Here is a 3225-nt window from a genome sequence, read left to right on the forward strand (position 1 = left end):
GCGGAGGCGGTGTCGAGAGGGATCTCCACCGGGCTTCGGATCGGGATTGGGACAGAGCCCGTCGCGTGTCTTCCTCCAAGGCATCCTCAGCGGCTCGAGCCTCCTCCGAATTCTCCGGACTCTCATCGTCCTCGTCGTCGTCATCGTCCTCATCGCCCAGAGTGAAGGGATACGGGTCGGAGGAGGACGTACGCTTCGACGACGATCGGGTAGGAGGACCTGAGCCGTTGGACCAGTCTGACTTCTCATCCTCGTCGTCCTCCGAGCTGCCAAGTCCACATCCCGGGGGAATGACACGTTTGGCTTTCCCCTTCCCGGGTCCAGTATGGGCTGGCGGATGGCCGGTGTTAGCTGGCCGGAGAACGGCAGGTGTCGTCACCGAAGGGCCAGCGGTGAATCCCGACTGAGACTGTCCGGACTTAGCCGTAGAAGGGGCTAACCCCGTCGTAGGAGCAGCGATAGCTGTGGATCCAGTTGACACCACTGCCTGGGAGAACGGCGCGGTGGTGGATCCAGTTTTGGGCGCCGATACCGACTTGGATACAGCACCGGATCCGGCCTTGGCAGCTGATTCGGATTTGGATGCCGAGGATCCCGCTTTGGATGCCGCAACGGATCCAGGCTTGGGTCCGGATCCGGTCTTGGACGCCGTAGATCCGGTCTTGGGCCCAGTTCCAGTCTTGGACGCCGTAGATCCAGTCGTGGGCACTGAAGTCGACTTGGATGTAGTGGTGGATCCGGTATTGGATCCGGCTCCAGACTTCGAGGAGGAGGTGGAAGTCTTGGAGGTGGATTTGGATCCCGCCTTGGGAGTGGATGTGGGTCCCACCTGAGAAGCCGTCTTTGAGGCCGAACTGGTTTTGGATAGGCCTTTGGGAGGCTCGGGCATGCTTGTGAGAACGGGGGATCCGGGTCTAGGAGCGGGAGATGCACTACGCGGGCGTTTCGCAGCCGACGGATCCGCCCCACTTACAGACGGAAGAGGGGCAGAGACGCTGGCAGCACGAGAGGGTCCCGACAAGGGAGAAAGGGGATCCGAAACGGCAGCTGTCACCAGCGCCAGTCGTCGACGTGCCAAATCCCGCTCCGATAAGCCACGATCGCGCTCCAGGACCAGCTGTTGCTGCTGAGTCTGGGCTGCGGCGAGTCGATCCTGGCGTTTCGCGGTGGTTGCATCGGCTTCTTTCAATTTGTCACCTGGATTGGCATATCAAGTGAATATGGAGCTGCTAGCAAGGGCCAAAAGAGGATCCACGTACTCGTGCGGCGAAGCTTGGATTCCAGTTCCGTTTGCGTCCGCTTGACATCCGCCCACTCGGTGGCCGCCTTGTCCCGCTGGAGCTCGCTGTCCGCCAGTTTCGCTTGGATCTCGTCGCGCAATTGAGTTATACGCACGAACTCTTCGAGCACGTAATCTCGTCCGGCAGACGCTTTCTCGAGCGACTCCTTCGTATCCTGCAGCTTCTCAGAAAGTTGGGCCAGAGCTTTATCCGGCGACGAGGGGGGGGGGATTTGGCGCAGGGGACCCTCCACGCGCCGACCCTAAGGCGGATCCGCCCTGGGTAGATCCCACATAGTCGTTGGTTACCACCTCCTCTTGAGTCAGGCGCAACTCGTCACGGAGTCGATCCAAGCTCGCGTCCGCGGCTGCCCTAGCAGCCTGGGAATATTCGCTCGAGGTCGTAGATCCGGGATTGGAGCTGGTGGATCTCAGACCCGGCGAGCGCCATCTCCCTAAGGAGATGGTCGTTGTCATCTCGCATGCCATCTCGTTGACAAAAGCCGCGATCCAGCCGTCCGGTCAGGCCGCGGATCTCGACCGCCTGATCAGCCAACAAGCGTCGTAGGTCCTGCGACCGAGAGGCCACACGGTGCTCCCACCCCTGGATCTCCATAGCCTGGTCATGGACCTGGGCTCGCAAGGTTTGGAGTTGGGTGGTGTGCAAAGACGCAGCTCGGTCGCTAACATCTTGGGTCGCTTGGAGCTCTGCCGTCAAGGTTTGCATCCGATCGGACAGAGTTTGGGCCAGGGTACGCAGATCGGTGGGCGACATTGAAGAGGGGCTGACCGGAGGAGTGGTGGATGGAGCCTTGCCCGGCGATTGACTGGTACGCTTAACGGGAGACATGTGTCACGAAGAGGAGAAGGCGGGTGTGGATGCTGGTAGTGCACGTCGTGAACGCTGTTGTGCAGCGCCGACAACGTACAGGAGGCGATTGTGGTGAAGTGCTTTCTCAGAAATAAGAGAATGGGCCTGACGCGGGGTCACTATCCCAAATCAGTGACAATTTCAAGTTGATTAGAGAGGATTTGGATTGTCTGGCACGGATGCAAGTTGCCTGTGGTGGATTAGCCATGTCGAGCAGCACCCTGTATGGAATGACGATGGATCTGGTATGAGCAATGCACGAGAAGGCAAGATCCACCAAGACTTATCTCGGATCCACCCTTACCTAGATCCACTTAGATGGATATGGGATATACTATATAAGAGTGGATCGAGTGTGGATCCTATGAAGGAATGATGGTAGGTGCCCTCAGAAGGTGGATCTAGTAACCACGACTAATGAAAAGTCAAGATCCACCGCGAGGTGTCCCGGATCCCATACTTCTGAGTTCGGATTCAAGGAGGGAGGATCCCGCATAGAGTGACCTGGATCCAAGATGCAGGGATGGTGGATGCAGTGGATCTGGAACTTTCGTGGTACAATGGAGATCACTAGTGGTGTGAAGGCTCAGGCGCTGAACCTTTGTGAACCTCCCGTTACCTCTGCATCCGGAGGTACCCCTGAAAGGTATTTGAATCCCTTCAAACCTACTTCAACTACCTTCTACATCCTCAATAGTACATCGGCGTTCAACTATGCACATACTATATTCAAGTGTTTGGTTCGTGCTGTGTGTTATCTGAGAAGGCGATCATCATTTTCCGATACCTATGGAGGCACAGCAGCACTCGCGGCGCGAGTCGCGCGGCCATCACACGCCACGTCCTCTCCGTACGCCAGCGCCTCGGCGTGTGCTTTCTTACAATGACGAAGTGCCTACTGCAGTGCCAGCTTCCGTCCCGACTCAACCATCGAGGTCGTTCTCTCGACAATCGCACCAGTCCCAGCAACAGCTGCAACCGCGGCCACAGCAGCTCTGGCAAGCGCAACCTCTCCATCTCTGGCAAGCACACCAGCCACAGGTGCAGGAGCGGCTCACCCAGCATCCACAGCAAT

This window comes from Phytophthora infestans, genomic scaffold (assembly GCF_000142945.1).
Source record: "Phytophthora infestans T30-4 supercont1.7 genomic scaffold, whole genome shotgun sequence".
NCBI lineage: Eukaryota > Oomycota > Peronosporomycetes > Peronosporales > Peronosporaceae > Phytophthora > Phytophthora infestans.